Consider the following 17,474-nt stretch of genomic DNA (forward strand, 5'->3'; position numbering starts at 1 on the left):
TGCTAGTAAACAGTTTTTCAGACTGTTCAATTTATTTTTCTGTTTAACACTCCTCCCCACAACATTGTTTTCTCTTTCTTTCGAAGGAGTTGGAACCGTCTAATGAGAATTCATTTCCAGGTGAATTATGTGATTAATTTTTCATACAGATTTAGTGTTGGGAATAGGAGTATTGATTTGACAGTGCCAAATGTATTGGCCATTCTTGGGATCTTTTTAAATTAAGCTTTTACTTCATCTTCCAGAAGTCTCCTACTTTAAAAAAAAGGCAAACTTTTTCTTTTTCTTTCTGTCTGCTTTGGCATCATGCTGCATATATTTTCATATAGAGAAACAACTCTCGCCTCCTTTTCTTCTTTCTCTCCATTGTTCTCTGGCGGTCAGGGCACAGATTTGGATTCTTAAAAAGCTTGTCCTCATGTGTTTCTGATTGACCTCCTTCCTCTCCCTTATTGATTAAGGACAGAGTTAGTGACATGTAGTTGTAGATAAATTAATGCTATCTCTGCAACAACCACAGAAGTCACAAGCTTTGTTTTAACTTTATAACTCTACCAAATGATGTTGCAAAATAATTTTCTATACTGGCCCTGTTACCTCTTTTTAAAATCTTTATAGAAGATAGGACTTTTTTTTTTTCTGAGACAGCGTTTCGCCCTGTTGCCCAGGCTACAGTGGCCTGATAACGGCTCATTGCATTCTCAACCTCCTGGGCTCAAACAGTCCTCTTGCCTTAGCCTCCTGAGTAACTGGGACTACAAGCATATGCCATCATGTCTGGCTATTTTTTAAAAAATTCTTTTGTAGAAACAGAATTTTCTTGTGTTGCCCAGGCTGGTTTTAAATTCCTGGGCTTAAGTGATCCTCCGACCTCGGACATCCGAAGTGTTGGGATTACAGGCATGAACCACTGCACCCAACCAGATTAGGACATTGTAACTTAAGTAATTAGAAGATGTAGAAGAGAACAATTCTCTGAAGGATCATTCTAAAGACATAGTTGAAAATTTTGATTATGTGCTAATTTAGGTAATCTTAGGATTTTCAGGAGTGTGGTCTTATACCTGTTTGTTCATGTTTCTTAAGTTTAGAAGATGAAATAGTCCTTATCAAGAAAGATATGTAAGGCAAAAATACTGTGAAGTCAAAAGTAGTAGTATTAATTTTGAGAGTTATAAAAAAAAGTTTGCAAAAATTGTGCAGGGAGCCATCTTCATTCCACACCCAGGCAGATTGGAGCACCCGCTTGCCTGGTTCTGCATCCTGAACTGCTCCACCCCCTCTGTCCAGAGATCCTGGTATAGCGGAGCCCTCTTCACTCCATGCCCAGGCAGATCTCCAGGCATTCAAAGCACCTGCTCACTTCACCTGGATTGGCAGCCTGAGTTGCCCCACCCTTCCTTTGCAGACATCCAGGTGCAGGAGGGGCCCTTTCTGCTTCACATCCAGGCAGATCTCCAGGCAGTTAGAGCACCTGCTCACCTGATTCAGCATCCTGAGTCACTCACTGTTTCCTGTGCAGAGACCATGGTGCAGCTGGGCCTTCTGTGCTCCACACCCAGGCAGATCTCCGGGCATTTGGAGCACCAGTTCACCTGGAATGGCAGTCTAAGCTGCCTCACCCTTTCTACACAAAACTCTGGTGTAGCAGGGTCCTCTTTCCTCCATGCCCTGGCAAATCTCCAGGGTTCTGGAGTACTTACGCTCCTGGGTTAGGAATTTAGGCTGCCTCCACTTCCTCTGCATAGGCTTGGGGCTGCGGATGTTTCCCAGCTTCATGCTTAGGCACACCTCTGGGTGCTTGTTGGTTTTCCACTGGATTCTCCAGTGCTGGTGCTTGTTGCCTGTCATCAGGGGATGACCATCTTGCCTCCTGCCCCCCAGGACTGAGAAGGGAAATCAGAACACTGTGGACTCCACAGATCAGCCCATTGCCTAAGGCAACAGAGAGCATCTCCCCATAAATAAGGATCAAGTATATATCCAGCCACGTTGGCTGCAGTAGGTTCTTACCCATAAGTGCCATCCACTGGCTGTGGGTCAAACCGAACAGCCCTATGTAAAAGCTGCTGATAGAAATGCATAGGGCTATAGAAGCAAAGCCAAAAGATCCTACCTAGCATCCTCTGCAGTCACAACACAGAGGGACTGGGGAGAAGGGAAAGGGAAAGGAAAAAAAAAAAACCAAAAAAACCATCAATAATATTACAGAGAAAGAAAGAAAAGGAAAAAATCCAATCTGTACAAAAATAATTACAAAAATTATAGTGCCAGTATCTCCAGATGAGAAGGAACCAGCACAATTCTGTTATTGTGAAAAATCTGAATGTCATGACACCACTGAAGGATCACAGTAACTCTCCAGCAATAATTCATGACCAAAGTGGAAACTCAGAAATGACAGATAAATAATTCAAAGCATGAATTACAAGGAAACTCAGTGAGATCCAAGACATGATTCAAAATCTACACAAAGAAACTTCTAAATCAATCCAGGAAATGAAGAAAGAGTTCTAACATCTTAAAAGGAAATCAGTCAGCATTTGTAGAATTGAAAATCTCACTTAAGGAATTTCAGTACAATTGAGGCCAGACACAGTGACACGCCTGCAATCCCAGCACTTTGGGAGGCCAAGGCGAGCAGATCATCTGAGGTCAGGAGTTTGAAACCAGCCTGGACAACATGATGAAACCCCGTCTCTACTAAAAATATAAAAATTAGCTGGGTGGGGTGGTGCATGCCTATAATCTCAGCTACTGCAGAGGCTGAGGCATGAGAATAGCTTGAACTTGGGAGGCGGAGGTTGCAGTGAGCCGAGATCACGCCACTGCACTCCAGCCTGGGCAACAGAGCAAGACTGTTTCAAAAAAAAAAAAAAGAGAGAAAAGAAAACAGTTGAAAGCTTCAATAGTTTAGACCAAGTGGAAGAAATAATTTCAGAGCTTGAAGACCAATCTTTTTAACTAACCCAGACAAAAATAACCATGTTTTTTAATGAACAAAGTCTTTGAGAAATATGGGATAATGTAAAGTGATCAAACCTACAAATTATTGGCATTCCTGAGTGAGACAGAGAAAAGGTAAACAACCTGGAAAACATATTTGAGGGAATAATCCCAGAAAAATCCCCTAATCTTGCTAGAGAGGTAGATATCCAGATTCAAAAAGTCTGGAGAACATCTGTGAGATACTATGTAAAATGAATATCACCAAGACATACTCATCAGGATATCTTAAGGTCAATGCTGAAGCAAAAATGTTACAGAGAAAAAGGCAAGATCACATATAAAAGGAACACCATTAAGCTGACAGTGGATTTCTCAGCAGAAACCTTACAAGCCAGGAGAGTTTGGGGGCCTGTTTTCAGCATTCTTAAAGAAAAGAAATCTCAGCCAAGAATTTCATATCCCACCAAGCTAAGCCTCATAAGCAAAGGAGAAATAAAATGTTTTCCAGACAAGCAAGCACTAAGGGAATTTCTTACCACTAGATCAGCCTTACAAGAGATCCTTAAGGGTGTTCTAAACATGCAAATATAAGAACAATACCCACTACCACAAAAACACACGTAAGCACATGACCCACAGATTCTGTAAAGCCACCACAAAATAGAAACTGTAATGCAACCAAGTAACAACTTCATGATAGGCTCAAAACACTATATATCAATATTAACTTTGAATATAGACTGACTAAACCTCACACTTTTAAAGGTCACAGAATTGTAAGTTGGATTAAGAAAAACAAACAAGACTTATCTCTCTGCTGCTTTCAAGAGACCCATCTCACGTGGATTACACCAGTAGGCTCAGAGTAAAGGACTGGAGAAAGATCTATCACTCAAATGGAAAACAAACAAGAGCAGGAGTCACTATTTTTATATCAGATAAAAGACTTTAAGCCAACAACAATAAAATAGAAAGAAGGGCGTTACATAATGATAAAGTGTTCAATTCAACAAGAAGACTTAACTGTCCTAAATTTTTATGCATGCAACAATGGAACAACCAAATTCCTGAAACAATTACTTGTAGACCTACAAAAGGACTTAGCCACACAATAATAGTGGGGGCTTCAACAACCCACTGACAGCATTAGACAGATCATCAAGACAGAAAACTAACAAGGAAATTCTGGACTTAAATTCTACCTCTGACCAACTGGACCTAATAGGCATCTACAGAATATGCCACCCCCATTAACCACAGAATATACGTTCTTCTTATTTGCATTTAGGACAGATGACCACATACTCAGTCATAAAGCAAATCTGAATAAATATATAAAAAAAGTGATACCATTGATACTCTTAGACCAGAGTGGAATAAAAATAGGAATCAATACCAAGAAGGTTTCCCCAAACTTCGCAATTACATGGAAATTAAACAACTTGCTCCTGAATGACTTTTGATACAACTAAAGCAGAAGTCAAAAAATTCTTAGACATAAATGAAAACAGAGACAAATCATACCAAAATCTCTGGGATACAGGAAAAGCAGTGTTAAGAGGAAAGTTTACAGCACTAAATGCCTACTTAAAATAGTTAGAAAGATCTTAACTTAACTAACATCACACCTAGAGGAACTAGAAAAACAAGAACAACCTAACCCCAAAACCAGAAGAAGAAAAGACATAACTAAAATCAGTGCAGAACTGACTGGAATTGAGACCTAAAAATATATTAAAAATCGTTGAAACCAAAAGGTGGTTCTTTGAAAGGGTAAAGATCAATAGAACACTAACTAAAGGAAGAGAGAAGATCCAAATTAGCACAATGAGAAATGGCAAAGGTGACATTACAACTGATCCCATGGAAATACAAAAGATTGTCAGAGACTATTAGGAACAACTCTGCGTATACAAAGTAGAAAATCTAGAGGAAATTGATAAATTTCTGGAACACATAACCTCCCAAGATTGAATCAGTAAGAAATGGAAACTCTGAACAGACCAATATCAAGTTCCACAATTGAATTAGTAGTAAAAACCTACCAACCAAAAAAAAGCCCAGGACTAGATTGATTCATAGCCAAGTTCTACCAGAAGTACAGAAAAGAGACCGTATCAATTCTACTGAAACTATTGCAAAAAACTGAGAAAGATGAACGCTGCCCTATCATCGAGGATGATGAAGCCAGCATCATCCTGATATGAACAACTAGACACAGAAATCCTCAACAAAATACCAGCAAACCAAATCCAGCAGCGCATCAAAAAGATAATTCACCACAATCAAGTAGGCTTCATTCCAGAGATGCAAGGTTGGTTCAGAATTCACAAATCAATACATGTGTTTCATCACACAACAGAATTAAGAACAAAAACCATTTGATCATCTCAGTCGATTTGCAAAAAGCCTTTGATAAAATCCAATATCCCTTCATGATAAAGACCCTCAATAAGCTAGGCGCTGAAGGAACATAGCTCAAAATAATAAGAGCCACCTATGACAAACCCACAGCTAGCATCATACTGAACTGATGACAGCTGGAAGCATTCCCCGAGAGAACTGGAAAAAGACAGGGATACCCACTCTCGCCACTCCTATTAAAACATAGTACCAGAAGTCCTAGCCAGAGCAATCAGGCAAGAGAAAGAAATAAAAGGCATCCAAATAAGAAAACAAGTCAAATTATCCATCTTTGCTGACAATATGATTCTATACTTGGGAAACCCTAAAGATTCTGCCAAAAAGCTCCTGGAATTGAAGAATGACTTCAGTACAGTTTCAAGCCTCCTGGTCACATGTAGTACTTAATTTCCTCCAAGTGGAGATGAAAGCCATTGCCTACTGACCTGCTTTAAGAGATGACAGGCTGTCTGGCTTTGCTTGCATTAAGGTGGCTAAGTCAGGCTGAAGAATAACAGCTACATGTCATATTGCAGGACTTGAGAGCTAAGTTTGGAGTGTCCCTATAGTGCTACATAATTTAAATAGCCAACTAATTGTTGGGATCCCTGTTCCAATACTCCTCACCATTCTCCCATAAATGTGTGCATCCCAACTGCTGTCTATAAACATAATCTTTAGCATCCTCCCCAAGAACAGCTCTCATTATCTTGCAGTGAAGCTGTCTGGCATTTGTAGAGATACTTGTGATTTTCAGTTTGTGAGCATTTTACACATATGTGTTGGTTTACAGGTGTCATGTTTGGATTTTACCATAAGCCTCATATTAGTTTGCTAGGGCTTGCAATAACAATGTCCTACAATCTGGGTGGCTTAAACTACACGTATTTTCTCAGTTCTAGAGGCTAGAAGTCTGAAATCAAGGTGTCTGCAGGGTGGGTTCCTTCTGAGGGTTGTTAGGGAGAATCTGTTCCATGCCTCTCTCCTAGCTTCTGGTGGTGTGCTAGCAATCTTGGGCTTTCCTGGCTTCCAGGTGCATCACCCCTGTTGTTGCCTTCTTCTCCACATGGCATTCTTCTAGTGTGTATATGTGTGTGTGGGTGTGTGTGTGTGTCCGTCTGTCTCTGTCTCCAAGTTTTTCCCTTCTGTCAGGACATGAGTTATATTTAAGGTCCACCCTAATGACCTCATTTTGATTGCCTCCATAAAGGCCTCAGTTCAAAAAAAATTGTGTTCTGAGGTGCTGAGGTGCTTGGGGTCAGAACCTCAACATACCTTTCTGAACAGTTCAATCCATAACACTTACTAGTGTCAAACCTCACTAACTTGGCATTTCTTTCATGACAGTGTTGTTCTTTTTCTGCCTGTAATATGTGTCATTCATCCTTTACCTATTGGTTCTTTTTAAAGCAATATAAGCAAAGGATATCTGTTACCCCCATCAAGAGATTTTGTAATTTTTTTTTTTTTTTTTTTTTTTTTTTAGACAGGGCCTCACTCTGTCACCTAGGCTGGAGTCGGGTAGTGCGTGCAATCTTGGCTCACTGCAACCTCTGCCTCCCAGGCTCAGGCGATTCTCCCACCTCAGCCCCTGCAAGTAGCTGGGACTACAGACAGATGCCACCACACCCAGCTAATTTTTGTATTTTTTTTATTGAGATGGGGTTTTGCCATGTTGCCAAGACTGGTCTTGAACTCCTGAGCTAAGGTGATCCACCCACCTCGGCTTCCCAAAATGTTGGGATTACAGACATGAGCAATCATGCCCAGCTGGTGTGTGTTAATTCTTGATTGTGGAGTAGTTGCTATTAGGCATAGTTTAGAAACTTGAAGAGGAATAGAAAGGGTTTTTAATTATTCTTGATTCTTTTGGATGTCTTATCCATGTAGGAACACAGACACTGGGGAGAAGTTAACTGAGATTCCTATATAGGTAGTCTGCTTTGTAATGAGCTTGGCTTCTAACAAATGGCTGGTTGACCCTGTTCATATCATACAAAACTCACAAATATGCCTTTTTTTTTTTTTTTTTTTGAGACCGAGTTTCGCTCTTGTTGCCCAGGCTGGAGTGCAGTGGTGTGACGTTGGCTCACCGCAACCTCTGCCTCCTGCGTTCAAGCGATTCTCCTGCCTCTGCCTCCTGAGTAGCTGAGATTACAGGCATGTGCCACCATGTCTGGCTAATTTTTTTGTATTCTTAATAGAGACAGGATTTCTCCATGTTGGTCAAGCTGGTCTCAAACTCCTGACCTCAGGTGATCCGCCCGCCTGGGCCTCTCAAAGTGCTGGGATTACAGGCGTGAGCCACCGTACCTGGCCACAAATATGCTTTTAAGAAAAAACTTTCAACTTACCACATTCTCATATTTGAGTAGAAAGTTTTTGGTTTTTGATCAGTGTTCTCCAGATTTCTTCTGTCTCTCTATCTCTTTGTCTTTCACTGTTTTTTTGTCTCTCCCTCTCCTTCTTTCTCTCTCTCTGTTTTTATGTTTAGATGGGGGGTGGCAATTATCATTCTGACTGCTAATCTCTCTTCTGGTTTGGTTTTCTGATTATGTTCTCTCTTCTAAATTCCTGTAGCATTTAATATAGGATTAAAAATTATGCATTATGTAATACTTTGAAAAATTAAAATATATGGCATTTTAAAATGTCTTTAATTCAGCACCTTGAAATCATCTTTTTACCTCTCAGTTTACCAAGGACTTCTATATATTCAGGGACATGTTAATATTTTTTGAACTTATTCAACTAATGATGAATATTCATTATATTGTTTATAATTATGCCTTTTTTTTGCTGTCGGTGAAAAAGAGGTGACTCAGATGAGGATTCTGCCCTCGGGAAACTTAATCTTGAAGGGCGATGGTACAAATACATAAGTAATTCTATATAAATGAGGATGTATTAATACTAGATTCAATATAAGCTAGAATGTAGTGAGAAAGGCCCAAGTAACGCAGTGGCTCATGCCTGCAATCCCAGCACTTTGCAAGGGCAAGGCGAGTGGATCATCTGAGGCCAGGAGTTTGAGACCAGGCGGTCCACCATGGTGAAACCCCGTCTGTACTAAAAATACAAAAGTCGGCTTGGTGTGGTGGCATGCACTTACAATCCCAGCTACTCAGAAGGCTGAGGCATGAGAATCACTTGAACCTGGGAGGCAGAGGTTGCAGTGAGTTGAGAACGCGCCATTGCACTCCAGCCTGGGTGACAGAGTGAGACTCTGTCTAAGAAAAAAAAAATGCCCAGGTAAAATGGTGTGGGGTTTCAAAAGGAGTGAAGAGAGATGATGTCGACTCAAGTATTTTAAATGTGTTCTCTCCAGTGGTCACTGATTGAGTTTAGAAGCCACATCTTTGTGTGCTTTCAAATCAAGCCTCCCTCATCACTATGTGTCTTTGTGGAATCCTTGGCACTGTTGCCTTTTGAAGCTTGCTCTTTCTCCCCAAGCAAATATATTGAGATTTTCACTCATTGGTTATCAGACTCTCCACTAAATTTGTTGAACTCTGAGGGTCATAAAGTAAAAGTAAACAGATTCACTTTGATTATTGTGGTAGTTTTGGTTAGACAAAAGTGTTTTGTTTGAGTATTGAAGTGGAATTGGCTTTAAGCAATATAATCTGGGAGGATTGGTGGTTTGCTTATGCATGGGCACCCATGAATACCTGGTTGTTGCCAATAAGAGCTACTACCTCTCACAACCTCAAGACCTAAAGTTGAGACATAGTGGGGCCCATGTTCTCCTCAATGTACTTTGATCTGCTGGTAGATCACACCTGAGTCCCCCAGGTTCTGCACCCTACCTCAAGTAGTGAGTAGGTATGAGTCTTTCCTCTCCCTGGGACAGGGTCCCCTCTTTTCTTTGCTACTGAATCTAGGGGGTATGCGAGTCTGTAGCTGCTTTTGATTTTCTCAGACTTCACATACCATTGAGAGGAAAAACAGCTTGCTCTTTGTTCTGCTTCTAGAACTGGAGTATTCAGACTAAGTTGTCCCACAGATGATCCTGATCTCTGGTCACTTTCTCTATTTATGTTTAGTTCCTGTTGAGGTGAAGATGCCAAAGCCTTACTTTTGCAGGAGCCTGCTAAAGAAAAGCCTTCCCACATTGGTTTGTGCCAGCCATAAATTGTTATCTCAGAGGTCAGTGAGAACAATGAAGGAATTTGCTCACTTTATGTAACATAAGATTTATGTGATTGAAAGTGCCAATCTTCTTTTAGCATTTCATCCTGCCAATTTGTACTGAATAATTGAACTTGAATTAAATGACCTCATAAATTGAGAGACTACACCAAACCAAGACTGAAATATACTAAATACAGTTCAAAGAGCTCTTCAAATCCCCAGGAGAAATAGGGAGAAGAAATGCTATTAATTAAAACAAGCAGAAGTGCAAGAAGAAAGGCAGCAGCAGTTAACCACCTTTTCAGAATATGTGAGATTAAAGATGCAGTTCTTACTGCTTGCACTGAAGATCAACTTCATTGAAACACTATCAGGAGGAGTTTGAAGAATTCTAGAAGTCAGTAATCCCCAGATGGAAAACGCTAGACTCCTGGTTCATTGAAGCTGCCATCTTAAGTATTGACACCTAGACTGTCATGTGGACTTCAGAGTCCTGAGAGGTTAGCTGCCCACAAATGGGAGCTTCCTGCAAAGAGACACTGGTCTGATTACATTTTACAAGCTCTGCTGTAGGATGCTGCCGAGGCCCACTCTGTTTCTCATTAGGTCTGCTCTGACTTCTTTTAGACTTTGGGCTCATGGGCCAAAGCTTATTATTACAACTCACTTCAAAGATCAAGCCTGTAATCACACTGTTGAATCAAGGGTATGAAAATAACATCACAGTATAATACAATCAGTGTTAGTTTTATACTTTAATGAACAAAATACAGCGTTACAATGTATAACAGGAGAAACTGAGGGAAGAAAAGCTAACAGAGTAAATGCAGTTTGCTATGTGGGATTTTCCGATCTGTGTTCCTTTAGATCTGTGTATAGGTGGAAGTTTGAAAAGTAGGGTTCCTATCCTTACCTAGTCCAAGGAGGATAATAGCCCACCCACCAACATCTGCTAATTTTATTTTATTTTTAAACCCTAAAGCCTACTCAAATTGCAGATTCATCCTTGACTTCCTTTAGAAGAAGAATGCAGACGTTAGAGTCTGGTTCATTGGTACAGCTGGTTTCATTTAGCTTGCAGCAGATAAACAAACAGTGCTTAATCTTTTTGATGAAAGTGACAGTGGGGATATTGTTTAAGCAAGAAGATGATTTTAATTATTAGACTAAATTGTACTGGAATAACTTTCCTATTAGACAGTGTTTAAACGTATTGGCTGCTCTTAGCCATGTGTATTATCAGGGTTCTTTGATCATTTGGACAGGAGACCCTCAATACAATCAGTGATATTTGCTGTTAGCATTGTAGTCATGTGTCAGCTATGCCCATCTGGTGGAAATGGAGGCATTCTTTGGAATTTTTTTCTTTAAAGAATTAGTGTAGAAATGTTCAATTACTGAAATAATTGAAAGTCATAATGTGAGGACTCCTGAAACCTCTCTCCCAAAGTGGTTTTTGAGGTGGACTTGGGGAAGGATATGACTGACTGCAGGTTAAAGCATACCCGTGTTCCTGAGGTGCTTTATTGTTACTGTCGTCCTTTTGTTTAAACCAGGACGGTAGGGAAGCAGCATTTCTAGTCTAAACCAGTGGTTCTCAACTAAAGATAATTTTGTTTGCCAGGATATATTTGATGGTGTCTGGAGACATTTTTGGCTTTCACAACTTGAGGAGTGGTGGTGTCACTGGCAAGTAGTGGGTAGAGGCCAGAGATGCGGGGAAATATCCTACGAATGAACAGGACAGTCTTCTGCAACAAAGAATTATTCGGCCCAAAATGACATTAGTGCTGAGATTGAGAAACCCTGGTCTTAACAAGAAATGCTTGGAGGCAGTGTCTATTTAAAATAGTGCATTCCTTTTGAGGTTGTAGTAACTCTGCTGTGTTCTGTGGGCTGAGTGGGCCAGGCAATAGGTGTGTAGTGGTGAACAAAACTGACATAGTGGTGAACAGAACTGACAGTGCCCCAATTTTTATTAAGCATGTTATCCGGTTGGGGAGACAGAAATTAATTAAGTCAGCAGACACATCTGTAATTGTAAATTATGTAAAGGAAAAGAGAGCTGAGGAAGAACTAAGACAGAGAGTAGTGGGTTATGTGTATTTGCATAAGAGAGGGGTATAGGTAGTAAATATATGTTAGATGGATAGAAATGGAAGCCTTGTTGAGGAGAGGACATTTATGCATAGATCTGAAGGAGGAGATGTCACCAAGCAGGTAAAGAGCAGGCACAAGAGTGTTTCATGCCAGGCCCTGAGGTGAGAAAGAGCTTGGTGTGTTTTACACCAAATGAAGGAGCTAATTTTATCTTATTTTAGAGGTGTGGTAGGACCCATAGTTTTCTCATTTTACTGGGATCTGCTGGTGGGTCACACCTGAGTCCCCCCAGGGTTTGGCACCTTCCCTCAAGTTTAGTAGGTATGAATTTTTGCTCTCTCTGGGATAGGGTCCTCTCCTTTCCTTCCTACTGAATCAAGGGGGTATGTGAAAAGTGAGAGAGCACAAAAACAATGAACAGATAAGTTACAAACATGACAGATATTAATATAGGTATATAAAAATCACTTAAAATGTAATTGGTCTAAATACACCAATTAAAAGACAGAGATTGTCAGGATGGATAAAAAAATAAGACCCAACTATATTTTATCTATGAACTATCCTTTAAATATAAAGATGCAGATTAAAAGCAAAAAGATAGGGAAATATATACCATGTTAATGCAAATTAAAAGATAGCTGGAAGGCCGGGTGTGGTGGCTTATCCCTATAATCCCAGCACTTTGGGAGGCTGAGGCGGGCAGATTACTTCAGATCAGGAGTTCGAGACCAGCCTGGGCAACATGGGGAAACCCTGTCTCTAACAAAAAATACAAAAATTAGCCAGCCATGGTGGCGCATGTACCTGTAGTCCCAGATACTCAAGAGGCTGAGGCATGAGAATCGCTTGAACCTGGAGGCAGAGGTTGCAGTGAGCCGAGATCCTGCCCCACCACACTCCAGCCTGGGCAACAGAGTGAGGCACTGTCTTAAAAAATTAACATAGCTGCAGTAGCTGTGTTAATATCAGACAAAGCAAGTACTTCTGATGATTCAGAAGAACATCAAGGTTAAAGAGAGGCATTACATAATGATAAAGAGCTCAGTTCTCCAAGAAGACAACCGACTTTATTGTGTACACACCAAACAACAGAGTGTCAAAATACGTGAGGCAAAAATTGATAGAACCGAAAGGTGAAATGGACAAATCCACTGTGGTGGTTGTGACTTCAACACCACTTTGTCAGTAATTGATAGATCAAGCAGGCAGAAATATCACTAAGGATTAGATGATCTCATCAGTACTGCCAAAATAAACAGAGTGGAAGCTGCCAATATTTCAAGGCCTGGGCCCAAAACTGGCACAGCGCTGCTTTCACCTACTCTTGATCAAGTGTTCAAAGAGACCAGATTCAAGAGTAGGAGACGTAGACCACACCTCTTAATGAGGAGCATCAATGAATCTGGGGGCCATGTTTTAAAATCCCATATAGAGTTTGGTTTTTATTCTAGTCTGAATTAAATCTGTGCTCTCATCTTTGTACAGAGTTCTCTCAGCTATCCTTTCTGAACATGTATTCACTGACTCCTTTATGGGTTAATTTCATTAGATTTTAGATCTCTCCTTGAGAAGAACAAAGACATAGGGTGGGGAACATCACACACTGGGGACTGTTGTGGGGTGGGGGGATGGGGGAGGGATAGCATTAGGAGAAATACCTGATGTAAACCACGAGTTAATGGGTGCAGCAAACCAACAGGGCACATGTATAAATACGTAACAAACCTGCACGTTGTGCACATGTACCCTAGAACTTTGTATGTGTATATATATATACACACATATATGTGTGTGTGTGTATATATATGTGTGTATATATATATAAAAGATTCTGTTTAGTGTAAATGGCTTTGTATAGAGGGGGACCTTCTGTCCTAGTGTACCTGGCACAGTTCTGGTTTATGCTTGTCATTTTTGTGTGATTAATAGTGCTCTTTTTACTCTGAATACTGTCCCATTTGGATGATAAATTATATGATCATATTATATAATGTTTTATTTTTCTGGAAACTTGGTAAAATATTTTGCCCAAAACCAAAATTTGATTAAAGTATGTTATTGTGAGATCCAACTGAGTATTTAGAGGCATTAATGTCAGCGAATCTGTGGGAGCATTTTTGAATAGTTTATGAGTGCTATTGAATCTGTAATGCAGATTTGTGAATTGATTTTAAAAGTTTCATGGGAGGTTAATGAACTTTATGTACAGTTCTTAGATGGCAAGGTATGGCAATTAGACATGATTTTTATGAAATAAGAACTAATCAATCTAAAATTCAAATGACCTACTCAGATCCCTTACTACTCATAATATAAATGTTAGGCTTAGAGTAATTCAAGATAGCTGAAATGCTGGAAATGTGAAAGAATTAACAAGCTGGGGTTTGGGTGAAATTAGGTGCTGTTAGAGCTCAAAGCTAACAGGTTGCAGTGTCAGTGAGTTTTAGTTAAACGCTCCGAGTCTATTTAGCACTGGCTTGTACAAAAGAAGTATACTATACCACTAGTAGGAATTATAACAATGGAGAGATGGCAGATACCTTAAAAATCTAGGACTGCAATTTGCATAGAGTAATCAGTGCAAGATTGTATGGTAGACACTGTTGATGTTGGGGAGGTTATCAGACAGAAAGGAAATTATTTTAAAGATTTCAGGTGTAAGACTTTTTTTTTTATGCTTAATGGTTGATTCTTGAGCAAATATGTTTTCCCTTCCTTCTAGAGTTCTGAGGAAACAGACATAACATTTCCCTGTATAAACAAATTCTTTGAAATTTCAAAAGATAATTCTGTCTCTAGTTCAGAATGGTCTCTTTGGGATTGTTGTGTTTTTAACTCTCTGTTTTCAGGGATTTAAATCAATGATCCTAGAGATTTGCAAGCATTGTCTGAGCTGAGGGAAAATTGTAAACATCAGGCACTTTGGTTAATAGTTGAAAGACCTGTTGTAACCCAACAGAGAATAAGGTAGAAGCCATTCCTAATTGGCCTGATGGATGAGACAGGAGAGTGAATTCTGACGGCTTAGCAGTCAGCATAGGTATTGACAAGACAAGCCCCTGAGGATGCAAAAGAGGAACCAAGGGCTTTTGTTGTGTGTCTGGTCAAACCTCTTAGGAGAAAGAAGAGGGAAATTGAGATATTGAGAAACCAAATAAGTAGTGTTACAAATGAGGCCTATTGGGAATCCTGAAGGAAGGCAAATTCCTAATGAGAAAGCAATGGTCTAGGTTAAACAGTGACTTTTTATTTAAAAAAAAAAAGTTAATTTTTTTTACTGCTTGTTCTTGGGAAGATTTCTCTGCTAAGTGCTGGAGAGTTAAGGGCACCTGGAACTGTGCCCAAAGTAGAGCATAAAGGATTATTAAATTAAAAGAATGTGTATCATCTCAGTGAAATAGAAGGGATGAAATAACAGACCACCAATATTTAGAGCTGGGCAAAGAGAGAAACAAAGAACAGAGGAGAGATTGTCTAGAGAGGTGGCGAGAAAACCAGCAAAGTACCAAGGAAGAAAGAGAGTTTCAAAGAGCATGGACGATAATGGCAAATATTCAGAAAAGTCAAATCAATGAATCCTTAGGAAGATTTTTTTTTTTTTTTAAAGAATGTTAAGGGACTGATGGGGATGGATACTAATTGTTTTGTGTTGAAGAGAGAATCGGGGATGAAAAAGGTAGGGTGAAATACATATAAGCTACTCTTTTTAGCAGTGAGGCAGGGAAAGAAAAGAGAATGAGAAGAAAGGGGAGAAGTGTTTTGTGTTGTTTCAGTTTTAAACTAAATGGGAAATAATCAAGTATGTATATAGACAATGACAAAGGAGTGAGTAGAAAGAGAAAAAGCTATTAAGGAAACACTTGAAGTATATTCTTGACGAAGAAATCTGAGCAGCTCTATTTTCTCTGTCACTTGAACTTTATTTCATTTGCTCCATGTAATTGGTCTTCCTCGTTCTTTTACTGATAATGTGTAGATATGAAATAGCTTTTTATTGTCAGCTTCATCTCATTTAGAATCTAGACCTGTAAGAAAATTATCCTTCTTAAATATCTCTTATTTTTATTCATGTTCTTTTGAAATTCAAATATATCATGGAACTCTCTGTGTAGCACATTTGTTTTTCTTCTTTGCTCCATTTTCTTCATTGATGCTAGTTGTGATTTTTTTTATGACATCTCTTTTTTTTTGTGAATTTTCTTCCTTGATACCACCTCTCTCTTTGTAATTTAGAGTTATGAAATAAAGCTACTATTTATTGAACACTCCATTTTTTTCAACTGTAAAAATAGGGTTAATAGAATTGATTTCATGCAGCTGTGAAGAATATATATAAGCAAATACATTTAATATTTAGAACATTGTCTCACATAAATGTTCAATGAATATCAGCTACTTCTTTTTCATTTCTTATAACAGTCCTAGAAGAGATTTGAGATAATACAATTTCCCTTATTTTACAGGTGAAGAAACTGAGACCCAGAAAGTTTGAGTAATTTGCCTGTAATCACACAGCTAAGTGCCAGGGCCAGAATTCAGATCCAGTTAGTCCAACTTCAGAGCTGAGTTCTTAACTTTTATCATTTTTTGTAAAATTTCAAAATCTGCTTTCTTGAAATCTATTGTTATCCTACCCTTCTGTCATGCCATGACTATGCCAATTGTAAGGTCCAGGGTCAGGTTTGAGCCCCAGCCAAGGTCCGAGGGGAGTGGGTAGATGGGCAGATAGCTGAAAGAACACTCGGCGGGGGCATAGGCAGGTGAATGTGGTTTTATTCAGCATCTCTCCCATCGACAGCTTTTTCACACTGTCCGCCTTTATCTTGGCTGGCTGCTCCAGCTCCACAGCTCCTCTCAGCAGCCAGCTCTGGTGCTCTGGCTGCTCCCACACACCGCCGCACAGCCAGCTCTCTCTTGTCTTCAGCGTCAGCAGCTTGACTCCTTCCCTCTGGGCATGAATGTGAGCCATGTCGAGCCATGCAGTACCCTGGCTCCCCTCTATTCGTCTGCAAGATGGACAACTCTGGTACCTCTTTTTCTCTAGGTGCAAGAGCCAAGCCATGCTCTGCCATGCTGACCCGTGCTGAACTGAGCCCCCAATGCACAGCATCAGCTGGGCAATTATACCTTTAACAGATAGTAATGGCTTAGAGCCAAGTATGAACTTACACAAACAGGTTATTTAACAAGTGGAGTATGTGCCTATGTCCTAAACTCGCTGAGTCATGAAGGTCTGGATGTCTGCCTCAGCCTTTTTCTTGACCAAAGCACGTCCATGTACCTTATACCTTCCTTTTTAATAATTAACTCTAGGGTGTGTAGCCAGTTTCTTAGATAATTCTCTTATTTTCCCTCTGTATCAATGCTGTTTTTTCTCTCTAGTCATTTATTATTAGTATTCTCCACTGTTCTAGGCAATTCCACAGTGACATCATAGCTATTTCCCCCCTTTTTTCACCCAAGTGATTTGTGAGTTTTGATATAGCAGGTGCCTGCATGAAATAGAGCGCTCACTGCTCACCTTCCCTGTCAGATAGGTTTATTTTGGACAAGATTTTCTATTCCTTTGCTGCCTTCTCATGTGGACTTCAGCCCAAGATTTGATGGGATCCATTTCTCTTACTACCTTTTTATTCATTGCCATATAAGCATATGACAAATATAACTTCTGACTCGCCAGCACCTTTCAACACTTTTATCCTTCTCACAAATAACATAGGAACTAATATTATAGTAAGAACTATACCTGAAAAAATAAAAATTTTTCTAATAGGTTTTGGAGTAAATCAGAATCTCAGCCCTCTTGAGCCTCTACCCGAAGTATACCCCAGTTCTTGCTGTGAATGTAGTTGAGTTTTCAAAATTGAGTTAAGAGGAGACATTGA

At 39.7% G+C, this 17,474-nt stretch overlaps 1 protein-coding gene across 8 annotated transcripts in view; it reads left to right on the forward strand.

The window, feature by feature from the left end:
• Positions 1–17,474, forward strand: part of CDK14 (cyclin dependent kinase 14) — a 798,330-nt gene that overhangs the window by 341,729 nt on the left and 439,127 nt on the right. The window lies entirely within an intron of this gene.

The sequence above is a fragment of the Macaca thibetana genome, chromosome 3 (assembly GCF_024542745.1).
Source record: "Macaca thibetana thibetana isolate TM-01 chromosome 3, ASM2454274v1, whole genome shotgun sequence".
NCBI classification, from domain to species: Eukaryota; Metazoa; Chordata; class Mammalia; order Primates; family Cercopithecidae; genus Macaca; species Macaca thibetana.